This window comes from Ictidomys tridecemlineatus, chromosome 13 (assembly GCF_052094955.1).
Source record: "Ictidomys tridecemlineatus isolate mIctTri1 chromosome 13, mIctTri1.hap1, whole genome shotgun sequence".
Lineage (NCBI taxonomy): Eukaryota > Metazoa > Chordata > Mammalia > Rodentia > Sciuridae > Ictidomys > Ictidomys tridecemlineatus.
In genome coordinates, this window is record NC_135489.1 from 58,944,704 (window position 1) to 58,969,689 (window position 24,986).

Here is a 24,986-nt window from a genome sequence, read left to right on the forward strand (position 1 = left end):
GGAGCCAGGGGTGAGCGACTACCTGCTTTCTCAGGAAAGACCCCCTTCAGAGCTTTCCTGGCAATTGGCCATCCTCACATCTGTAGGTACCAAGAAAGACTGACTCTGTCCTTGATAAATCCAAACAAGTGAGCCCACTGGGACTCGCACTTTGACTGCATCTGTATGCCGGGCTTCCTGGATCCCAAGTTCAGAGAGTTCCATCACCAAGGAAGTGTGGTGAGGTCACTTCCTTCAGGAACTGAATAAGGTCACTGCCTTGGAAACCACTTTGTCCTAACTGTTGCTTCCAAGGGTCTCAGGAGATGGAGGCTGCCCCTGCTTCCTGTGACACTTTCACAAGTTAGAATGGTATATCAACCATAGGCACCCAGGAAAAGCTCTCCACACAGGCCTGGTTTGGTCCATCTTGTCTACATTAAGAAGAGAGAGGCTCATTCAAACACATCCCTTCATCCTGACCAGGTTGTTTGCCACGGAAGATGACTTTTGCTCTCTCAGGTTTTTCCCAGCTTCGTACATATTTTCCAGAAATCATTTCTGAATGGACCTTTGAGGTTCTCAGCAGTTGGAAGATCTCCTACATTCCTGTATTGTAAGACCAACTCTGTCCCTGCTCTTCTGTAAAGTTAGATTGAGGGAACAGTGAATGATTGAGGTTAAGAACATGTTCGATTTGGGTTAGAATTCATTCTGCTGGATGAAGAAGGGTATTGGGAACCTGTGATATTTATAATAATATAGAGGTGAAATATATGTATGAAACCAGAAATCTAAGTAAGATTTGAAGGCCAGAAGGGCACTGGGCCCTTGCTTGGGATACTTAGCTTTGAATTACATTCTGTACAGATGTCTCTGATAAATCCATATACAATGGCATAGGACCTTGTACCTTGGATGATTGAATGTAAAAGAGAAGATCCAGTCAAAAAGGGATAGTAGGTAGGATTAGGAAGATAGTAGGTTTAGGAAGAAGAGTATAATATTTGGACCAAAAGTTCTTTAGCAATAGGGTGTCGGTTAGAAAGTGAATGTAAATGTCAGCACATGTGAAGAGTCTTCACAATGATGAAGTGGGAAAGATATGTAGGAAAGCAGATATGAATATAGACATTAGGAAATCAGGCAAAATATAAAGTGAGTGATAGGATTAGACATTTTCAACAGGGTTGAGGTTGAATATATAATCTTAGGCAGAAACAAATGTGTAGTCACCAATAGGATTTACATTTGAGAGCATTAGGCAACCTAGACAAGGATGGTTTTAGTAATCCATGCTCACTTTAGAATTAGGCTTAGGTACAATCATAAGTGTGACCTTTGCATTTTGTGTCCAGAATATCACTGTGATAAAATATATATGTAGATCAGGTGACATGAATATTTCTTCCACTATTTTTGGGAGCAATATGTTGAAGACGTATAAATTAGAATTCGGGAGTACAAATAGGTGTACCCTAGGTCTATGAGTATAGAGATAATGCATGAATAGACCATACTGTGAATAAAAAATATAACTGGTTCCAATTTAAATAATGGATTGAATGGATATCTGAAAACATATAGGAAATCTTATATGGATACACGATCATTCATTCCAACCAGTTATACATCTAATGGTAATATTAGGGTGATGGTTTACCATGAGGGGTGTGTGAGTTTTGGTTCCAAAATTATTATGGAAATCAAAAATTAGGTGTTTGGAAAGAAGTCCCATGAAAGGACCAGTCAAGAAACATCGAGAAATACATGTGTTCTGAAGCAGGATTTGATTGAAAGTGAAACAAATGCCTAGAAATTTGTGAAATTGAGGATGAAATATAGATCCTATGATGTGCATCAACTGAAGAAATAGTAATGTACCAGTGTTGAATAAAAATAAATGTCAAAATACTCATCATGTCCCATAGGAGACTACTTGAATTGATGTTAAAAAGGGTCAGTTACTGTAGAAATGTTAGGATTTCTATAGACCATTCACTGACATTAGTTTTAAGGACTTGGAAACAAATATGTATTTCAGGTGGATGAATATTTCTGAGAATAATCTTGTGAAAAGTTGATTATAAATCCACATACATGAACATGAATTTAGGGAGTGTAAAATAAGACACATATTTTATATTTTGATAAATCTGGAGAGTGTGTGTGTGTTTATGTATATATATATATATATATATATATATATATATATATATATACAATAAACACACACACAGAGACATTAAAAAGTAAAAATATACATGCCAATTGAAATTCATCATGAAATATATATCATTTCAAGATCCAAACATTTATTTTACTGAACATGGATGTATGCATCATGTTGTTCAAGAAGAAGCTCAGGCATAGGATGATTTTCAGTTCCAACAGCATTTAGGAGGAGTGATTTCTTCTCACAGTTTGTATCTGGCAATTCAGCCACCTCACAAGAATGTAGCTGGGAAACCAGGTAGGATTCTATATGTGCATGTATAAATACATGTGCTGAATATGCTGCAGAGAAAGGGAGACAGGAATTCACATATTTGTTAAGTTTAAAAACACATGGAGAACTATTACATTGGACTAGATTCATAACATCTACCCTTTATAATGCAAAAGGCCTGTCCAACTACACACCATGCCTCCTCTGAAATGCTTGTATTTCTATTCTGTTTGGGTTATTTTTCTCTATCATATTAGGTTTCGTAGTCAGAGTCTAGTAGGGTATGGGTTAGTGTCAGGGATTCAGTATTTGGAATGGAAAATAGGAAAATGAATCCAATGTGTATGCAAATATGTGCTACACAAAATCTTCCTACTGTCATCCAGAAAAATGCCTTGACAATACCCTTGCCCCAAGTAAGAAGCAATTATTGGAGAAGAGATAGAAAATCTTTGAATACATATGTGGAATGAAAAATGCTCAGGAGTTCACAACTGTGGAGGTGGTAGAGGAGTTTCCATAAGTAAGGGACAGGATAAACACTCCAAATACATGAAGCTCTGCAGGCCTAAAGACTTCTTGAGAAACTGCCTCTGAGGTTGGTCTCTTGAAATATATGTTGTTGTCAGGAGCTTTAGCTTCCTTTGTAGTGAGACCATCAAAGCTGGGTCTGCATCTATGTGACCTGGAGGACATGGTTTCTGATTTTCCAATGAACATGAGGCAGAAGTGCTGAATTCTCTCTTTGTAGTTAAACTGTGGCCACTGGTGGCTAAGTGTCTGCTCGTGGGGATTGTGAATTTATTTGGTCATCCTCACATTTTGTGGTGTTTCTTGCTGCTGCACTAGGAGTTTAAAATTTCCTTCAAGAAATACAAGGAGTTCAACTGGGACACAGGGCTGGAGGGAATTCTGTCAAGTGTGGTGTGTCAGGGTCCTAGGACAATGCACCAACTAGGCTTCTATCCCACAGAGCTTCCCCACTTGACCATAGGAACCTCATTCTCAACATTGCCCTGAAACCTCTCCATATAACAAGATGCCTTTACATATAAGGGTCTGGTGGCTGAACCATGTCAGTCACAAGACATTTGGAAGCCCATGTCAGATCCATATGGCCCCACCACAGATGTTTTATCACACACCTGCACACCACTGCTCTAGGCCCACTACTCAGCAGGCCCCACCTTACTGGCATCTCTGTTCTTCATCACTTTCATGAAACCTGTCAATCAAGGCACCTGTCTGGTACACTCATGATCAGAAACAGGACATCCAAAGGTTCTCCAGTGCCACCTGGTCATGGGAATTTCAAAGATTGCATGGTATTTAACTATCCATTTTTAAAGGATGAAGTTGGAGGCACTGTGGGTTTCCATTCATTCAGGAACCATTAAATGGTGAGAAAGATCATTTCAATGAAAGCTCTGGAAAACTCTCACAAACAAGGCTTCCAAAAGAGTGGCCAAAACGTCCCATGAAACCAGGCCCACTGAGGTCTACAATGTGAGGTCCATGTGTGTTTTGACTCTCAACTATGGCTTCCAGGTCTTTAAAAATAAAATCATGTGATATCCTGGCTGAGATTCCCAGTGTTCTGTGGAAAGTCACCCTGGGCTTCGATCTCAGTTTCCAGGGGGGACTCTCATGCGTGGCCTTGGAAAATCCCAAATCAATTCATGGCAGTACTTCTCTGAGGTAAGTTCCAGAACTCAGTCTCCAAGGGGAATAACACCAGAGTTCAAGCCCAGGCGGACCCAGTCACTCTTCCACCGCCACACAAATGACCACAATTCAAACCAAAACACTGCCACAAGGCCCTCATCTTCTTCCATATAGACACTCCTCATAACCTCTGGCTAAAGGTTTCCATGAGGAGCGCAGCCTAAGAAAGTATCCACAATAAGCTCCCTTGCCCCTCATTTGCCTAATGTCAGGGTGGCCTGGACACCCTTCCTTTGAACCAGGAGTGATCAATAAGCCTGCCTTTAATACTGCTCAGCTTCTCCACTTGGACGCCTGCTGATGGTGGGGTATAGATTCTTTGTGTGAATTGGAGTCATGAGAAAACCCAAGCACATAATGGCTAGCCTCTGCAGGGCTTTCAAAAACTCATTTGACCCTAAGGATCCCTATTCTCACTTGATGGAGGCCAGGAACCTTACAGAGGAAGGCGAGAGACTTCATCCACAATGACTCCTTTGTTGCCATATTGGCTTTGGATTCACATATGGGATCTTTCTTGAGATCCATCAGGTGCTGACAATCTAAGGCACAGCCTCACACAGTGCCAAGAGGCTGATTCAGACACATCCCTTTGCAAAGCAATTAAGCAAAGAGCCACAAGTGATGCCCATTCGTTTGCATTTGAAAACTGTTTTCTTCAGGCTCCAAAAAGGGGTGTCCTGAGGCAAAGACCTTGCTGACATCCAGGTAAACAGAACAATAGGTAAGCAAAAGACCCTAAGCAGGGTTTCTCCACTGACACTTTACTGGGCCCACTGATATCTGAGTTTTCTGAGATGCTCGCCATTCCTTTCAGCTATCTAGTACATGGGCATGTCACCAAGCTTGGACGTGGTACATATCTTGGACACAAAACCATGAGCCTATTCTGAAGAGTGGCCAGAATTCAGGAAGAAAACAGGAATTTAGGAAGATAGTAGGTTTTGCCCAAAGATAAGGCAAGCTCCAGTCTATTCATAAATTGGGCAGGATGAATGCTGGAAGCTTTCTACTAGACAGGACACATCCATTGATGCATTCATTTTTCTAATAGCTACAACCACGGACACAGTGCGATACACAGACATAGCAACACTCGCCTTGTCAAAAGACTTGGTAGAAACAGTCCACTCCAAATGAAACAAACTGCCTTTCCTAGCTCTTCTCAGAACATGAGACCAAACCACAAACTCACACCCACACCCACAAAGCCACCTCCTTCCCCCAAAGAGGTCTGTGACTACCCGCAGTGTCCTCTGACTGGTGGGCCATACTATGTGCCTCCAAAATGGCCTGTCCTGTCTCAGATCTGGCCTCCTTGGCCAATTCTGTGAAGTTGTCAGGAGCCAGGGGTGAGCCACTACCTGCTTTCTCAGGAAAGACCCACTTCAGAGCTTTCCTGGAAATTGGCCATCCTCACATCTGTAGGTACCAAGAAAGACTGACTCTGTCCTTGGTAAATCCAAACAAGTGAGCCCACTGGGACTGGCACTGAAACTGCCTCTGGGTGCCTGGCTTCTTGGATCCCAAGTTCAGAGAGTTCCATCACCAAGGAAGTGTGGTGAGGTCACTTCGTTCAGGAACTGAATGAGGTCACTGCCTTGGAAACCACTTTGTCCTAACTGTTGCTTCCAAGGGTCCTATGAGATGGAGGCTGCCCCTGCTTCCTGTGGCACTTTTACAAGTTAGAATGGTATGTCAACCATAGGCACCCAGGAAAAGCTCTCCACACAGGCCTGGTTTGGTCCATCTTGTCTACATTAAGAAGAGAGAGGCTCATTCAGACACATCCCTTCATCCTGACCAGGTTGTTTGCCACGGAAGATGACTTTTGCTCTCTCAGGTCCTTCCTAGCTGCCTACATCTTCTCCAGAGATCATTTCTGTATGGACCTTTGAGGTTCTCAGCAGGTGGAAGATCCCCTACATTCCTGTATTGTAAGACCAACTCTGTCCTTGCTCTTTTGTAAAGTTAGATTGAGGGAACAGTGAATGCTTGAGGTTAAGAACATTTTCGATTTAGGTAGGAAATCATTCTGCTGGATGACGAATGGTATTGGGAACCTGTGATATTTATAATAATATAGAGGTGAAATATATGTATGAAAATAGAAATCTAAGTAAGATTTGAAGGCCAGAAGGGCATTGGGCCCTTGATTGGGATACTTAGCTTTGAATTACATTCTGTACAGATGTCTCTGATAAATCCATATACAATGGCATAGGACCTTGTACCTTGGATGAGTGAATGTAGAAGAGAACATCCAGTCTAAAAAGGATCATAGGTAAGAATAGGAAGATAGTCGGTAGGTTTAAGAAGAAGAGTCAGTATAAAATTTGGACCAAAAGTTCTTTATCAATAGGGTGTCTGTTAGAGAGTGAATGTAAATGTCAGCACATGTGAAGAGTCAGTCACAATGATAAACTGGGGAAAATATGTAGGAAAGCAGATATCAATAGACACATTAGAAAATCAGGCAAAGTATAAAGTGAGTGATAGGATTAGACATTTTCAACAGGGTTGAGGTTGAATATATAATCTTAGGAAAAAAGAAATGTCCAGTCACCAATAGGGTTGACATTGGAGAGCTTTAGGCAACCTGGACAAGGATGATTTTAGTAATGCATGCTCACTTTCCAATTAGGCTTTGGTACAATAATAAGTGTGACCTTTATATTTTGTGTCCAGAATATCACTGTGATAAATTGTATATGTAGATCAGAGACATGAGTAATTTCTTCCACCTTATCTGGAAGCAATATGTTGAAGATGTATTAATTAATATTTGGGGGTACAAATAGGTGTACCCTGGGTCTATGAATATAGAGAAAATGCATGAATAGGCAATACTGTGAATAAATCGTATGTATAACTGGTTCCAATTTAAATAATGGATTGAATTGATATCTGAAAATATATCAGAAATCTTATATTGATACACAATCATTCATTCTAACCAGTTATAGATCTAATCACAATATTAGGGTTATGGTTTCCCATGAAGGGTGTGTGAGTTTTGCTTCAAAAGTGATTATGGAAATGGAAAATAATGCGTTTGGAAAGAAGTCCCATGAGCAAACCAGTCAAGAAACATGGAGGAATACATGTGTTCTGAAGCAGGAAGTGATTGAAAGTGAACCAGATACCTAGAACTTTGGAACTTGAGGATGAAATATATATCCTATGATGTGCATCAACTGAAGAAATTGTAATGTACCAGTGTTGAATAAAAATGAAGGTCAAAATACATATCATGTCCCCTACAAATCTACTTGGATTGATGTTCATCTGGGTCAGTTACTGTAGAAAGATTAGGATTCCTATGCTTCATCCACTGAAGTTAGTTTTCAGTACTAGGAAACAAATATGTATCTCAGGTGGATGAATATTTCTGAAAATAATCTAGTGAAACATTGATTATAAATCCACATATATGAACATGAATAAATGTAGGGATTGTATAATAAGACACATATATTTCATATTTTGAAAAATCTGGAGAGTGTGTGTGCATATATATATATACACACAAAACACACACAGACATTAAAAATTCGAAATATATATGCCAATGGAAATTCACTATGAAATATATATCATCCACAGATCCATAAATATTTATTATGCTGAACATGGATTTATGTATCATGTTGTTCAAGTAGGAAGCTCACCCAAAGGTAGAAATTTCAGTTCCAACAGCGTTTAGGAGAAGTGATCTCTTCTCACAATTTGTATCTGCCAAGTCAGCCAACTCACAAGAAGGTATATGGGATACCAAGTAGGATTCTATATGTGCATAAAAAATACATGTGATTAATAGGCTACAGAGAAATGGAGACAGGAATTCTCATATTTGTTAACTTGAAAAACACATGGAGAACTATTTCTATTAATTTCGACTAGATTTATAACACCTACCTTTTATAATGCAAAAGGCAAGTGCAACTATACACCATGACTCCTCTGAACTGCTTGTATTTCTATTCTGTTTGGGTTATTTTTCTCCATCATATTAGGATTCGTAGTCAGAGTTTAGTAGGGTATAAGTTAGTGTCAGAGATTCAGTTTTTAAAATGGAAAATATGAAAATGAATCCAATGTGTATGCAAATACGGACTACACACAAATCTTCCCACTCTCATCCAGAACAATGCTTGGACAGTACCTTCCTAGCAACTAAGACTCAATTCCAGGATAAGAGTTAGAAAAGCAGTGAATACATATGCCGAATGGATAATGCTCAGGAGTTCACAACCTTGGAGGTGGTAGAGAAGTTTCCATAAGGAAGGGACAGGGTAAACACTCCACAAAGATGGAGCTCTGCTGGCCTAGAGTTCGTGAGAAACTGCCTCTGAGGTTGGGCACTTGAAATATATGTTGTTGTCAGGAGCTTTAGCTGCCTTTGTAGTAAGACCATCAAAGCTGGGTCTGCATCTATGTGACCTGGAGGACAAGGTTTCTGATTTTCCAATGAACATGAGGCAGAAGTGCTGAATTCTCTCTTTGTAGGTAAACGGTGGCCACTGGAGGCTAAGTGTCTCCCCGTGTGGATGTGAAGCCATTTGGTCATCCTCTACTTGTCGTAATGTTTCTTGCTGCTGCACTGGGAGTTTGGTATTTGCTTCATGAAATACAAAAAGTACAACTGGGACACAGTACTGGAGGGAGTTCTGTCACGTGTGGTGGGTCAGGTTTCTAGGAGAATGCACAAACCAGTCTTCTATCCCAGAGAGCTTGCCCCCTTGACCTTAGCAACCTGATTCTGAACATTGCCCTGAAATCTCTCCATATAACAGGTCCTCTGGGACCTGCTTTCCCTGGCCCTGCTCCCCTCAGCCCTTTTCCCCCTGTGTCTTTCTTCCCCTGGTCCTTCTCCCCTGGGCCCTGCTCCCCTAGGCCAGGCTCCCTCTGGTTCTGCTTTTCTGGGCACTGCCTCCTCTGGCCCTAATCACCTGGTCCTGATCTCCTTGGGCCCTACTACACCTGGTCCTGCTCCCCATGGTCCTGCTTTCAAGCACACTGCTCTCCCGACCCTGCTCCTCCTGGCCTTTCTCCCCTGAACCCTGCTCCTACCTGGACTAAGCTCTCCCTTGACCCTGCTCCCCCTGGACATGGTCTCCCCAGAGCTGTGCTCCCTCTGGTCCTAATTTCCTGGGGACTTCTCACCATGGCATTGCTCCCCATAGCCTCTGTTCCCCTGGCCTAATCCCCTGGTCCTGCTATCCTTGGGCCCTGATTCACCTTTTCCTGCTACCCATGGCCCTGCTCCCCATGGGCACAGCTTCCCGGGGCCCTGCTCCCTCAGGTCCTGCTTTCCTGGCCAGTGCTCCCCACAACTCTGCTCCTCTGATACCTGTTCCCCCTGGCCCTGCTACCGTGGGCCCTGAAACCCCTGTGTCCTGCTACCCCTGGCCCTGCTCCCATGGGCTCTGCTCCACTGGGCAATGCTCCCTCTGGCCCTGCTTCTTCAGGTTCCTGCTCCCCCTGGTCCTGCTTCACCAGACACCACTCCCTCTGGCCCTGCTCCCCTAGGACCTACTCCCTCTAGCCCTGCTCCCCTGAACCCTACTCCCCTCTGTCCCTGCTCCTCTGGGCCCTGCTCCTATTTGTGCTCCACTCCTCCTGGGCCCTGCACACCCTGGGTTCTGTTCCCCCAGTCCAAGTTCATACTTCTGTTCTGTTCGCTGCTCCCTCTGGCCCTGTTCCCCTGGCCCTGTTCACACTGTCCTGCTCCCCTGGGCCCTGTTCCTCCATGGGTCCTGCTCCCTCTGGTCCTGCTTCCCTGGGCGCTGCTCTCCTGGGCATTGCTCCCATGGGCCCTGCTCTCCCTGGCCGCTGCTCCCTCTGATTCTACTTTCCTAGGCACTGCTCCCCCAAGCTCTGCTCCCCTGGGCCCTGGTCCCCTGGGACCTTCTCTCCATGGCCCTGCACCCTGGGTCCTGCTACTCCTGTGTCTGGCTCCCCCTGATCCTGCTTTCCTGGACCCTACTCCCCTGGGCCATGCTATACTCTGGCCAAGGTCCCCTAGGCCATGCTCCCTCTGGTCCTGCTCCTCCTAGGCCATGATACTCCTGACTCTGCTCCCCTTGGGCCTGCTTCCCCCTAGGCTCTGCCCCATCTGTGCCCTGCTCTCCTTTGACCCTGCTCCTTCTTGTCCTGCTTCACTGGACCCTGCTCCACTTGGCCCTGCTCCCTCAGGCTGTGTTTCCCCTAGCCCTGCTCCCTGGGCCCTGCTCACCTAGGCCATACTTCCTCTGGTCCTGATTTTCTGGGCCTTATTTCCTCAGGCCATTCTCCCTTGGGCCCTGCTTTCCTGGGCCTGATTCTCCTGGACCTTCTCTGCTGGGCACTGCTCATGCTGAGCCCTGCTCTTCTGAGCTCTGCTCCCCCTGGTCCCTTCTCTCCCTGGGCCCTGCTCCCCCAGGCCCTTAACCACTTACTCTGCAACTCCAGGGCCCTGTTTCCCCTGGCCCTACTCCCCCTTTCCCTGCTTCTCCTGGGCCTGCTTCCCCAGGCCCTGCTCCCCTTGGTGCTGCTCTCCCTGAGCACTTGCCACTGACCCTGCTCCCCCTAGCCCTTGTATCCCTGGCTCTGCTCCCTCTGGTTCTGCTCCCCTGGACCCTGCTCCTCTGAGACCTGCTCGCCCTGTCCCTGCTACCCTGGGCTCTGATCCCCCTGAGTATTTCTTCCCCTGGCCCTGCACCCCTGTGCCCAGCAACCCCTGTGTCCTGCTTCACCTGGCCTTGCTCCCCATGGGCCCTGCTCTTCCTGGCCCTAATCCCCTGGCCCTGCTCGCCCTGTCCCTCAGCTCCTAGGCCCTGCTTCTCCTGTCCCTGCGCCCCTGGGTAATGCTACTTCCAGGCCCTGCTTCCCTGTGCCCTACTCCCCATGGACCCTTCTTCCCTTGGGCCCTGCTCCCCTGGTCTGACTCCTTATGGGCCCTGCTCCCCTGGTCTTACTCCTCATGGGCCCTGCTCACCAGGCCCTGTTCCCCCTGACCCTGGTCCCCCTTGGCCATACTCCCTGAGCCCTGCTCCCCTGAATTCTGCTCCAACTGGGCCCTGCTTCCCCGGGCCCTGCTCCTCATGATACTGCTCACCCTGGGCCCTTCTCCCACTGGCCCTGCTGCCTCTGGCCCTTTTCTCTCTGGATCTGCTCCCCTGACTCTGCTTCCCTGGGCCTTGCTCCTCTGGCATCTTCTCTCCCTGGTCCTACTACTCTGGGCCCTGCTATCACTGTGTACTGTTACCCCTGCACCTACTCCCCTGAGCCCTGCACCCATGATTCCTGATCCCCATGGTCCTACTTTCCCGGGCCCTCCTCCTCCTGGCCCTGTTCCACTGGCCTTGCTCCACCTTGGCCATGCTCCCTGAGCCCTGCTACCCTGGGTTATGCTCCACCTGGGCCCTGCTTCCCCCTGGGCCCTGCTCCCCCTGGTCCTGCATTTCTGGGCCCTTATTCTCCTGACCATGCTCCCCTAGGCCCAGCTACCCTGAGCCATGCTCCCTGGGCCCTCCTCCCCATGGTTCTACTCCCCCTGCACTGGTTTCCCTGTGTCCTGCTCTCCTGGGCCCTGCTTCCTTTGGGCCCTGTTCGCCATGGTCCTTCTCCCCATGGGCCCTGCTCCACTGACCCTGCTACCCCGACCCTATTTCCTGTGAGGCCTTCTCACCCTAGCCTGGGTCTCCTGGGTCCTGTTCCCCGTAGGCCTCCTCTCCTTGAGCCATGTTCCACCTGGTCCAGCTCATCCTGGGCCCTGCTTTCCCTGGCCCTGCTCACCCTGGCCCTACTTCCTGTGGGCTCTTCTCCTAGCCTGGATCTCCTTGGCCCTGTTTCCCGTAGGCCTCCTCTTCATGGGTCATGCTCCACCAGGTCCGGCTCCTCCTGGGCCCTGCTCCCCCTGGCCCTGCTCCCCTAGGCACTACTCGCCCAGGTCTTGCTCCCATGGGCCCTCCTCTCCTGGGACCTGCTTCCCCTGGCCCTGGTCCCCTGGGACCTGCAACCCCTGTGTCCTGCTTTCCCTGGCCCTGCTTTCATGGGCTCTGCTCCGCTGGGGCATGCTCCCTCTGGTCCTGCTTCCCCGAGATCCTGCTCCCCCTAATCCAGGTTCACCAGACCCCACTTCCTCTGGCCCTGCTCCCCTAGGCCCTACTCCCTCTAGCCCTGCTCCCCTGGGCCCTGCTCCCCTCTGGCCCTGCTCCTCTGGGCCCTGCTCCCCTTTGTGCTCCACACCCCCTGGGCCCTGCACACCCTGGTTTCTGTTCCCCTGGTCCAGGTTCACAGCACCCTGCTCCCTCTGGCCCTGTTCTTCTGGCCCTGTTCACCCTGTCCTGCTCCCCTCGACCCTGTTACTCCCTGGGGCCTGCTCCCTCTGGTCCTGCTTCCCTGGGCGCTGCTCCCCCTGGCATTGCTCCCATGGGCCCGGCTCTCCCTGGACCCTGCTTCCTCTTGTTCTGCTTTTCTAGGCACTGTTCCCCAAGCTCTGCTCCCCTGGCCCTGCTCCTTCTGGCTGTGTTTCCCCTAGCCCTTCTCCCCTGGGCCCTGCTCACCTAGGCCTTACTCCCTCTGGTCCTGGTTTCCTGGGCCTTGCTCCCTCAGGCCCTTCTCCCTTGGGCCTTGCTTTCCTAGGCCTGCTTCTCCTGGACCTGCTCTGCTGGGTCCTGCTCCTGCTGAGCCCTGCTCTACTGAGCCCTGCTCCCCCTGGTCCCTTCTCTCCCTGGGACCTGCTCCCCCAGTCACTTAACCACTTACTCTGCATCTCCAGGGCCCTGTTCCCCCTGGCCTTGCTCCCCCTGTCCCTGCTTCTCCTGGGCGTGCTTCCCCAGGCCCTGCTCCCCTTGGTGCTACTCTCCCTGAGCGCTTGCCTCTGACCCTGCTCCCCCTGACCCTTGTATCTCTGGCTCTACTCCCTCTGGTTCTGCTCCCCTGGACCCTGCTCCTCTGCAACCTGCTCACCCTGTCCCTGCTACCCTGGGCCCTGCTCCCCCTGAGTATTTCTCCCCCTGGCCCTGCACCCCTGTGCCCAGCAACCCCTGTGTCCTGCTTTGCCTGGCCCTGCTCCCCATGGGCTCTGCTCTTCCTGGCCCTAATCCCCTGGCCCTGCTCGCCCTATCCCTGCTCTCCTGGGTCCTGCTTCCCTTGTCCCTGCTCCCCTTGGCCATTCAACTTCCAGGCTCTGCTTCCCTGTGACCTACTCCCCATGGACCCTATTTCCCTTGGGCCCTGATCCCCAGGACTTAATCTTCATGGGCCCTGCTCACCGGACCCTGTTCTACCTGACCCTGGTACCCCTTGGCCGTGCTCCCTCAGCCCTGCTCCCCTGGGTTCTGCTCCCCCTGGGCCCTGCTTCCCCGGGCCCTGCTCTCCCTGGTACTGCTCACCCTGGGCCCTTCTCTCCCTGGCCCTGCTGCCTCTGGCCCTTTTCTCTTTGGATCTGCTCCCCTGGCTCTGCTTCCCTGGGCTTTGCTCCTCTGGCATCTTCTCTCCCTGGTCCTACTACCCTGGGCCCTGATATCACTGTGTACTGTTCCCCCTGTACCTACTCCCCTGAGCCCTGCACCCATGTGTCCTGCTCCCCATGGTCCTGCTTTCCTGGGCCCTGCTCCTCCTGGCCCTGCTCCCCTGGCCCTGCTCCACCTTGGCCGTGCTCCCTGAGCCCTGCTACCCTGGGTTCTGCTCCCCCTGGGCCCTGTTTCCCCTGGGTCCTTGCTCCCCCTGGTCTTGCATTTCTGGGCCCTGATTCTCCTGACCATGCTCCCCTGGGCCCAGCTCCCCCGAACCATGCTCCCTGGGCCCTCCTCCCCATGGTTCTACTCCCCCTGCACTGGTTTCCCTGTGTCCTGCTCTCCTGGGCCCTGTTTCCTTTGGGCCCTGTTCACCATGGTCCTTCTCCCCATGGGCCCTGCTCCACTGACCCTGCTACCCCGACCCTATTTCCTGTAGGCCCTTCTCACCCTAGCCTGGAACTCCTGGGTTCTGTTCCCCATAGGCCTCCTCCCCTTGGGCCATGCTCCACCTGGTCCAGCTCCTCCTGGGCCCTGCTTTCCCTGGCCCTGCTCACCCTGGCCCTACTTCCTGTGGGCTCTTCTCCTAGCCTGGCTCTCATTGGCCCTGTTCCCCTTAGTCCTCCTCTTCATGGGTCATACTACACCTGGTCCGCTCCTGCTGGGCCCTGCTCCCCCTGGCCCTGCACCCCTAGGCACTACTCGCCCAGGTCCTGCTCCCATGAGCCCTCCACTCCTGTGCCCTGCTTCCCCTGGCCCTTCTCCCCTGGGCCCTACAACCCCTGTGTCCTGCTCTCCCTGGCCCTGCTTTCATGGGCTCTGCTCCGCTGGGCCATGCTCCCTCTGGCCCTGCTTCCCCGAGATCCTGCTCCCCCTGGTCCAGCTTCAGCAGACTCCACTCCCTCTAGCCCTGCTCCCCAGGGCCCTGCTGCCCTCTGGCCCTGCTCCTCTGGGCCCTGATCCTCCTTATGCTCCACTCCCCATGGGCCCTGCACACCCTGGGTTCTGTTCTCCTGGTCCAGGTTTATAGCACCCGACTCCCTCTGGCCCTGTTCCCCTGGCCCTGTTCACCCTGTCCTGCTACCCTGGGCCCTGTTCCTCCCTGGGGCCTGTTCCCTCTGGTCCTGCTTCCCTGGGCGCTGCTCCCTCTGGCATTGCTCCCATGGGCCCTGCTCTCCCTGGCCCCTGCTCCCTCTGGTTCTGCTTTTCTAGGCACTGTTCCCCAAGCTCTGCTCCCCTAGGCCCTGCTTCCCTGGGACATTCTCTCCCTGGCCCTGTTCCCTGGGGCCTGCTACTCCTGTTTCTAGCTCCCCCTGGTCCTGCTTTCCTGGGCCCTGCTCCCCTGGGCCATGCTATACCCTGGCCCAGGTCCCCTAGGCCATGCTCCCTTTAGTCCTGCTCCCCCTAGGCCCTGATACTCTTGACTCTGCTCCCCTTGGGCCTGCTTCCCCCTAGTCTCTGCCCCATCTGTGTCCTGCTCTTCATTGGCCCTGCTCCTTCTGGTCCTGCTTCACTGGACCCTGCTCCATTTGGCCCTGCTCCCTCTGGCTGTGTTTCCCCTAGCCCTTCTCCCCTGGGCCCTGCTCACCTAGGCCCTACTCCCTCTGGTCCTGCTTTCCTGGGCCTTGCTCCCTCAGGCCCTTCTCCCTTGGGCCCTGCTTTCCTGAGCCTGCTTCTCCTGGACCTGCTCTGCTGGGCCCTGCTCCTGCTGAGCCCTGCTCTTCTGAGCCCTGCTCGCCCTGGTCCCTTCTCTCTCTGGGACCTGCTCCCCCAGTCCGTTAACCACTTACTCTGCATCTCCAGGGCCCTGTTCCCCCTGGCCTTGCTCCCCTTTTTCCTGCTTCTCCTGGGCCTGCTTCCCCAGGCCCTGCTCCCCTTGGTGCTACTCTCCCTGAGCGCTTGCCTCTGACCCTGCTCCCCCTGACCCTTGTATCTCTGGCTCTACTCTCTCTGGTTCTGCTCCCCTGGACCGTGCTTCTCTGCGACCTGCTCACCCTTTCTCTACTACCGTGGGCCCTGCTCCCCCTGAGTATTTCTCCCCCTGGCACTGCACCCCTGTGCCCAGCAACCCCTGTGTCCTGCTTCGCCTCGCCCTGCTCCCCATGGGCTCTGCTCTTCCTGGCCCTAATCCCCTGGCCCTGCTCGCCCTATCCCTGCTCTCCTGGGTCCTGCTTCCCCTGTCGTTGCTCCCCTGGGCCATGCTCCTCCCAGGCCCTGCTTCCCAGTGACCTACTCCCCATTGACCCTTCTTCCCTTGGGCCCTGCTCCTCTGGTCTTGGTCTTCATGGGCCCTGCTCACCAGGCCCTGTTCCCCCTGACCCTGGTCCCCCTTGGTCGTGCTTCCTGAGCCCTGCTCCCCTGGGTTCTGCTACCCCTGGGCCCTGCTTCCCCGGGCCCTGCTCCCCCTGGTACTGCTCACCCTGGGCCCTTCTCCCCCTGGCCCTGCTCCCTCTGGCCCTTTTCTCTCTGGATCTGCTCCCCTGGCTCTGCTTCCCTGGGCCTTGCTCCTCTGACATCTTCTCTCCCTGGTCCTACTCCCTTGGGCCCTGCTATCACTGTGTACTGTTCCCCCTGTACCTACTCCCCTGAGCCCTGCACCCATGTGTCCTGCTCCCCATGGTCCTGCTTTCCTGGGCCCTGCTCCTCCTGGCCCTGCTCCCCTGGACCTGCTCCACCTTGGCTGTGCTCCCTGAGCCCTGCTACCCTGGGTTCTGCTCCCCCTGGGCCCTGCTTCCCCTGGGCCCTGCTCCCCCTGGCCCTGCATTTCTGGGCCCTGATTCTCCTGACCATGCTCCCCTGGGCCCAGCTCTCCCCAGCCATGCTCCCTGGGCCCTCCTCCAAATGGTTCTACTCCCCCTGCACTGGTTTCCCTGTGCCCTGCTCCCCTGGACCTTGCTTCCTTTGGGCCCTGTTCGCCATGGTCCTTCTCCCCATGGGCCCTTCTCCACTGACCCTGCTACCCCGACCCTATTTCCTGTGAGCCCTTCACACCCTAGCCTGGATCTCCTGGGTCCTGTTCCATGTAGGCCTCCTCTCCTTGCTCCCCATGTTCCTGTTTCCCTGGGCCCTACTCCCCCTGCCCTGCTCCCATGACTTGCTCCCCCTGGCCCTGCTCCTCTGGGCCGGGCTCCGCTTCACCATTCTCCCCCTGGTCCATACTCCCCTTAGGCCTACTCCCCCTGGACCTACTCCCCATGTTCCTTACCTCCCTTGCCCCCACTCCCCTTGGCCCTGCTCCTCTGAGCCCTGCTCTCCCTGGCCCTGCTCCCAATGTTCCCTGCTCCACTGCCCTGCTCCCCCTCGCCCTACTCCCTATGGGCTCTGCTCCACCTAGCCTGGCTTTGCTGAGTCTTGCTCCCCCTGGTTCTCCTCTCCCTGGGCCCTTCTTCCCTGGCCCTGTTCCCCTGGGTCCTACTCTCCCCAGTCCTGCTCCCCTGGGCCCTTCTCTTCCTTGTTCTGCTCGTTCTGGCCCCAGGTCCCCCTGGAACCTGCTCCCCCTTGGCCCCACTCCTTCTGGCCCTGCTCCCCCGGGCCGTTTTCCCACTAGGCCCTACTCCCCTGAGCCCTGCTTCTCTGGTCCAACTTTCCAGGCACAGCTCCCCATGGGCCCTGCTCCCCCTGGCACCAATTCCCTGGTCCTGTTCTCCTTGTGCTCTGCTCCACTTGATCGTGATAACCATGGCCCTGCTCCCCATGGACCCAGCTCCCCCTGGCATAATTTCATGGCTCTATTCCCTGTAGGCCTCCCTGCTCTCTGTTCCCTGCTTCTCCTGGGCCCTGCTCCCGTGCCCCTGCTTCCCATAGGACTACTCCCCTGGGGTCTGCTCCCCCTGTTCCCTGCTTCTCCTGGACCCTTCTCTCCCTGGCCCTGCTTCCCTGCTATATGCTCCCCTGGGACCTGCTCTCCCTGGCCCTGCTCCCTGAGCCCTACTCTTCTCCCCCTGTACCTGCTCCCCTAGTTCTTGCTCCCCCTGTGTCCTGCTCCGCCTGGCCCTGCTCTTCTGGGCTGTTCTCCCTCTGGACCTGTTCCCTCCTGGGCCCTGCTCCACCTGGCCCTGCTCTTCTGGGCCTTGCTCCCCACTTGGGCTCCATTCCCCTTGAACCCTGCTTCCCCTGGGCTCTGCCCCCCTGGTCCTGCTTCCCCGGACCCCATACCTCTGGCCCAGCTGCCCGTACCTTGTTCCCCCTGGCTCTGCTCCTCTTTGCCCTGCTCCCTCTGGTCTTGCTTCCTCGGGCCCTGCACTTCCTGGCCCTGCTCCCCAGGGCCCTGCTTCCCCCTGGCCCTGCTCCCCTGTGCCCTGCTCTCCCTGGTTCTTCTCTGCCTGGCCATCGGTTATTCTGTGTCCCGCTCCCCGTGGGCCTTGCTACCCCTGAGTCCTGCTCCCCATGTTCCTGCTTCCATGGGCCCTGCTCCCCATGCCCTGCTCCCCTGACTTGCTCCCCCAGGCCCTGCTCCTCTGCGCCCTGCTCTCCCTGGTTCTTCTCTGCCTGGGCATCAGTTTTCCTGTGTCCTGCTCCCCCTGGGCTTTGCTACCCCTGATTCCTGCTCCCCATGTTCCTGCTACCCATGTTCCTGCTTCCCATGCCCTGCTCCCCTGACTTGCTCCCCTGTCTTGCTTCCCTGACTTGCTCCCCCTGGCCCTGCTCCTCTGTGCCCTGCTCTCCCTGGTTCTTCTCTGCCTGGGCATCGGTTTTCCTGTGTTCCGCCCCCCCTGGGCCTTGCTACCCCTGAGTCCTGCTCCCCATGTTCCTGCTTCCATGGGCCCTGCTCCCCATGCCCTGCTCCCCTGACTTGCTCCCCTGACTTGCTCCCCTGACTTGCTCCCCCTGGCCCTGCTCCTCTGGGCCCTGCTCTCCCTGGTTCTTCTCTGCCTGGGCATCAGTTTTCCTGTGTCCCGCTCCCCCTGGGCTTTGCTACCCCTGATTCCTGCTCCCCATGTTCCTGCTTCCCTGGGCCCTGTTCCCCCTGCCCTGCTCCCATGACTTGCTCCCCCTGGACCTGCTCCTCTGGGATCTGCTCTCTCAGGTTCTTCTCTGCATGGGCATCAGTTTTCCTGTGTCCTGCTCCCCCTGGGCTTTGCTACCCCGATTCCTGCTCCCCATGTTCCTGCTTCCCTGGGCCCTGCTCCCCCTGCCCTGCTCCCATAACTTGCTCCCCCTGGCCCTGCTCCTCTGTCCCTGCTCCCCTGGGCCATGAACCCCCTGGGCCATACTTCCCCTGGACCTGCTCCCCCTGGACCTGCTCCACATGTTCCCTACTCCCTTGTCAAAACTCTCCTTGGCCCTGATCCTCTGTGCCCTGCTCTCCCTGGCCCTGTTCCCAATGTTCCCTACTCCCTTGTCCCCACTCCTTTTGGCCCTGCTCCTCTGAGCCCTGCTCTCCCTGGCCCTGCTCCCCATGTTCCCTACTCCCTTGTCCCCAATCCCCTTGGCCCTGCTCCTCTGAGCCCTGCTCCCCCTTGGCCCTGCTCCCTTTGGCCCTGCTCCCCCTGGCCGTTTTCCCCCTGGGCCCTGATCCCTGGGCCTTGCTCCCTCTGGTCCTGCTTTCCTGGTCCCTCCTCCCTATGGCACTACTCCCCATGGGCCCTCCTCCCCCTGGCCCTTCTCAACCTGGGCCCTGAACCCCTGTGCCTTGCTCCCTCAGGGCCTTGCTCCCTCTGGGCCCTTCTCCCCATGCTGTTGCTCCACATGGGCCATGCTAACTTGGGCCATGCTTGCCCTGATCCCTGCTTCTCCTTGCCCCGGCTACTCCTGGCCTTGCTGTCCTGGGCCTTGCTCCTCCCTGGCTCCACTCCCCCTGAGTCGTGCTCCCCCTTGGATCTACTCTTCTTGGTCCTGATTCTCTGGGCCCCGTTCCCTCTGGCCCTGCTCTCCATGACCCTACTCCCTGGACACTGCTACTCCTGGTTCTACTCCCCCATTGCCCTGTATTCCTGTGCCTCACTCCCCCTGGGCCCTGCTTCCCCTGGTCCTTCTCCCCATAGGCCTTGCTCCCCTGATCTGGCTCCCCCTGGCCTTATACCTGTAGCCTATGATCCCCCTAGCCCTTATATCCTGTGCCCTGATCCCCGTGTTCTTCCTTTCCCTGGGCAGTACTCCAACTGGTCTTGCTCCCCCCGGGCCCTGCTCCTCATGGCCCTGCTCCACTGGGCCCTAGTCCCCCTATTCTTACTCCTCTGCACCCTGCTTCCGCTATTTCTGCTCCTCGTAGGCCCTGGTCCCCCCTTGGCCCCACTCCCCCTGGGCCCTGCTCCCCCTGTATCCTGCTCCACCTGGTCCTGCTTCCCCTGGCCCTCCTCCCCTTGACCCTGCTTCCCCTGGGCCTAATCCTGGAGGCACTGCTTCCCCTGGCACTTCTTTCCCTGGGTTCTTCTCCCTCTAGCCCTGCTCCCCCTGGCCCTTCTCCCTCTGGCCCTGTTCCTCCTGGTGCTTCTCCACTGGGTGATACTACTCTGGAACTTGCTATCCCTGGCCCTGCTCCAATGAGCCCCAGTGTACCTGCGTCCTGCACTGCCTGGCCCTGCTCCCCATGGCTCTGCTCCCCCTTTCCCTGCTTCTCCTGCGCCCGCTTTCCTGGGCCGTGCTCCCCCTGTTTCCTGCTCTCCCTGGGCCCTGCAGCACCTGGCCCTGCTCCCCTGGGCCCCGTTCTCTGGACCCTGTCCCCACTTGTGCTTCACTCCTCCTGGACGCTGCTCCCCCTTGGCCCTTTTCCCCCTGGCCTGCTCTCCCTGGCCCTTTTCTCCTGGCTCTACTCTCTCTGGCTCTGCCCTCCCTGGCCCTGTTCTCCCTGGCCCTTCTCTCCCTGGCCCTGCTCCCCTTGCTCTTCTCCCTCTGGCCCTACTTTCTATGGCTCTGCTCCTTCTAGCTCTGCTCTCCTTGGCCCTCCTCTCTCTGGTCCTCTTCTCCCTTGGCCTTGCTCCAACTTATCCTGCTCCTCCAGGGCCCTTCTTTCCCTGGCCCTGCTCCCCTTGGCCCTACACACCCAGTCCTGAACCCCTGGGCCTTTCTTCCCCAAGTTCTGCTTCTCCTGAGCCCTGGTTCCCCTGTGCCAGTCTCCCACTGAGCCTTGCTCTCACTGGGCCCTACTCCCCCTGACCCTGCTCCCTTGGCTCTGCTCCCCCTGGTTCTGCTCGCCCTGGTCTCTGCTCCCCCTAAGCACAGATCCCCCTGGGCCCTGCTCCCCCTGGCCTTTTTCTCTTGGCTCTGTCCCCTGTGCCTTGCTCCCCTGGGACCTGCACTCACTGGCCCTGCTCCCCTGGGCCCTACTCCCTGTGTGCCCTTCTGCCCCAGCCATGCTCCCCTGGGAAAACCCCTGGGCCGTACTCCTGCTAGGTCCTTCTCCCCCTGGCCCTGCTCCCCAGGGCCCTGCTTCCCTTGTGGCCTGCTCCCCTGTCCCTGCTCCCCTGGGCCCTATTCCCTGTGTGCCCTTCTCCACCGGCCATGCTCTACCTGGCCCTGCTCCCCTGGGTTGTTCTCCCTCTGGTCTTGCTCCCCCAGGGCTCTGTTCTATCTGGCCCTGCTCTCCTGGGCCCTGCTCCCCCATGGGCTCCACTCCCCCAGAGCCCTGTTCCCACTTGGCCCTGCTCCTCCTGGTCCTACTTCCCCAGGACCCACTGCCTCTGGCCCTGCTCCCCCTGGACCTGTTCCTCCTGGCTCTGCTCACCTGAGTCTTGCTCCCCTGGTCTCTTCTCTCTCTGATACTGCTTCCCTGTGCCCTGCTCCTCATAGCCCTGCTCTCCTAGGCCAATCCCAAATATACACTCCAGAACATCTGTAAGAGACTACGTTCTGCTCCCCTCATGAGAGCTGGGAAGCAAAGAGAAACAAAATAGAAAACAGAATAGAGACAAATGCACAGAGATCCCAGTATTCCTTTAGGTGCACATCCCCAATGAATTACTTTTATCATCTGAGTCCCACTTTCTAAAAACTTCCCACACCTCCCAATAGTGCCATCAGTTGGGGAACACAGGTATAATGGTGAATCTTTGGGGGAAACTAAAGATCAATACCAGAATATCTACCCCTTGTCCCAAAGCTCATATCTGTCTCTCAAGAAAAAAAAAGCATTCAGTCCATCTAAAAGAGCCCACCAATCTCAATGGTGCCTGCCTTTCTCAATAGTCCTTATACCAAGTCTCCTCTGAGACTCAAGGGAACACAGTGATGATGAACCCTAAATTAAAAGTTATTTTTTCCTCTAGTCTCTTCTTTTGGATTTACAAACATAGCGTTCTTTCTCCCCACACTCTCACTGTATCATATTGACTAACCATAGAGTTAGTTAAAAGTACTAACCCTTGTACTGGGAACTTCTCCTTGATAGGTCATAGGAAATGGCCAAATGAAAAGACATGGGCAGAAGTGTAGAGCAGATTCCGACTAGAAGGGAAACCAGATGCTCACATCTTCAGAATGCACGCATCTAAACAATCACATTATCTTAGATTCACAGATACAGATGGCTCAATGTCCACTCGACCCAGATAAGACCCACACAACCCCAGATCCTCTAAAGGACATTCTGTCAACTCTAGTGAACTGCCCTTGGACCCACCTTCCCAAGACTGAGAGAACAATACTGAGAGAACAAATGTATAATACACTTTATACATTTCACTCAACAGCACTAAGCAAGATGAAATCAGGAGCTAGGCATTAATTTCTGACAAAAAGGATTCTAGAAAAATGAAGCCTTTCTTCTCTTACCTCTCTGCCTCTTCATTACTGGCTGTCTCAGGCAGAGAAAAGCAGCACAAACATTTTATAGTTGTTGTGATATGTCCTGATGCCCCACTCACAATGTATGCGCAATCTGTAAGATATGAACACATGGTTGCCTGAATATATTTACTTCACACAGATGCCTGCTCATAAAAAAAATGGTAAACACACACACACACACACACACACACACACACACACACACACACAATAGAAGTATTCTAGTAAATAATCTAGAGGTAGGTAAGAAAGCCTTAACTTTTAGTGTACAAAGTATATCTATCTCAAGACTAACTTCTTGAGACAGATATACTTTGTACACTAACTAATCCGATGCTTCTGAACACCAAACTGAAAGGGATGAGCAGCATCAGCTACCATAGCTGGTTATTGGCAGCTCCAGCACACAAAGAATATGTGCACAAAATTTACCTGTCCCAGGGTACTAACTTGAATTCCAATCCCAAATACACAAACAAAACTTCATTAAAACCTCTAGACAAAAATACACCTCATGGCTTCTGACCAGATGAACATCAGATATCTCCATCCCAAACGCACAGAAACACCACCTGTTACTACATGAATTTTTGGAGAAAAATACCCTATTCAAACTAAATGTTCAAGCCCATTCCTACAAGTATTCATACAGGTACAACATCAGTTGGACACATACCTGTACAACAAATACACAGCTCATATATACCCAATGAATATCTTACAGGCAAAGACCCTGGAAAACCAAAAATATACAACCAGTCATCTCTTGAACTACACAACAGACCCACATGAAATCCCACAGTTCTAAAATACACACATTCCATAATATCCAAATATATTTTCAAGCACACAATGAACCTCTCACATCTGCCAGAGTACACATCACAAGAGCCCAATGAATTCAAAACACACTCATCCACCAACAATTTATATTTCTCAAATGCATGAGACTAAACATAATTATATATCAGGACCACACATTCTACGAACATCACCAAAATCATCAAGAATTACATGCCACAATAAACACAAAACACAATTCCTGAGAATCCTGTATACAAAGATTCTAAATACACACATCCACAAATCCATGAAGATACACCTAATCACTTGGGTGCCTACATACACACAAAACACAAAAATGCTAGTCTTTCATGCAATCATACAGAGAGTTCAATAGCAAAACACATAAAAAAATGCATACATTAATCTCTATTTATGGATCAATATATAGATAATTTCTGAACAGGAAAGGAAAGAGAGGCACATAAATATATCCAAATCATGAATATAGAGTGTCTTTGAAACATTACACAGTATTCCACATCTCCAGAATGCAACCTGCCAACATTCCTATCCACACCTAGAAATGATACAGCATTCTCCAAAGACATACACTTTGAATACTCCTAGCAACGTCATTCCCAATGAAGAAATTTATAGAATTCAACCATCCATCTACAAAGCCACAAACCAATTTGCATGCCTGAGACAAAAAAATATCTCAAGAATATCATCTAAAATACACATAAGCTCACTTACAAAATCCAAATTATAATGGGCCAGTAAAACACATTTTGTTTTTACTCAAATGCTAATAGCTGTATCATGTATCCCTAAAACATATATACAAAATTCTCATAATCCCCATATATATGCACAATGTCACCTCTTCATCACATACCAGTTACAAATAACTTTCTACTTGAGGAAGTTACAAATAAATTCCTCACCTCTCAGTTACAAATAACTTTCTAATTCATACATATATGGCCCCAGAAAGCAGACATCAACTGCCATGTCCCTTAAGCACACATACTAATTGACACCTAAATATTCTCCTTGTCACAACTATTACTGATACATGCAACACAAATACACCCACACACACCTGAGCTGTGGTAGTTAATACAAACTGAAGACACAAATAACTTTCTAATTTCTACACAGTTACCCATTACATAAAAATATGCAAATATATCAAATTATACACAAATATTATACTATCTTCATATACAAGTTCACACACTCCCAAATATGAATAACTCCTTGTCTATAAAAATGCAGAACCCTACCAACTCCACACCACACTTAAACATATTCATCCTACTACTCCACAAAATTAGTAACTGACCAGCATTCAAGCATGCAAGTACATATACATGAATAAAGAATTTTTTTATAAAACCCCACATAACCAAGTATATGCCATATCTCAAGTACACAAATACCACTCCTCCATTTCCCAACAATATCAATCACATGACAAACCCATAGATATATACCCAAACACATTCATTAACATAGCCCATACGCAAACACACATATTACACCCAAACATCCCAAGGTGCATTCATGAGCCTAAACAAATAAACAACAGCCCTCTAAATACTCCAAACCCTGCACAGTCTCACAAGACACCATGACTTTCCCTTGTTCTCAAACAGCCACGCAGACACCATCACACATACCAGTGAATATATATCAGATTCTTATGGGTAATTTGAGAACAAAACAAACCCTAAACTTTGAATGCATATCAACATTTTAGGGAAACCAGCAACCCACAAAAAAAAGAGTACAAAACACTGAAGCCCTCTGAATTC

The 24,986-nt window shown here is 51.7% G+C and overlaps 1 long non-coding RNA gene across 1 annotated transcript in view; it reads right to left on the bottom strand.

The window, feature by feature from the left end:
- Positions 1 to 2,293: 2,293 nt before the first annotated feature.
- The window catches only part of LOC144370134 (uncharacterized), a 28,567-nt gene continuing 5,874 nt past the window's right edge, over positions 2,294 to 24,986 (bottom strand). The window contains exons 2-4 of the long non-coding RNA XR_013430074.1: positions 22,366 to 22,471; positions 7,825 to 7,939; positions 2,294 to 2,496 (exon numbers count right to left, since the gene is read on the bottom strand). This is a non-coding gene — a long non-coding RNA (uncharacterized LOC144370134). The remainder of the gene's footprint in view (positions 2,497 to 7,824; positions 7,940 to 22,365; positions 22,472 to 24,986) is intronic.